A 345-nucleotide genomic window follows, 5' to 3' on the forward strand; every position below is an offset into this window, starting at 1 on the left:
GTGTTGACTGCGCTGAAGGTCGCGGGTGGGTTTGAGCTCACGACCGACGCGAGCGATAGGTCGATTGGTGCAATCCCAGAAAAGAGACAAAAGTAGGGAAGTGTTCCGGTCAAATTCGGCAGCAGGGAATTGGACGAATGTCAACAGAGGTGGGACACACGAGAAGGGAGCTGTGTGCTAGACGGTTATTCACGGAAAGGTGACAAGACTACTTGTGTGCTGCTCCTTTTCCGAAAAAGGCTGATCACGAAAACTTGCTGTACTTGGCTAACTCGACGAAAGGGAAGTTGGCGAGGTGGTGGCGCGGACCGGTCAAGATGCGAGGGCGCGGGGACCGAACTGCCT

This window comes from Gregarina niphandrodes (assembly GCF_000223845.1).
Source record: "Gregarina niphandrodes unplaced genomic scaffold scaffold00119, whole genome shotgun sequence".
Taxonomy (NCBI): Eukaryota; Apicomplexa; class Conoidasida; order Eugregarinorida; family Gregarinidae; genus Gregarina; species Gregarina niphandrodes.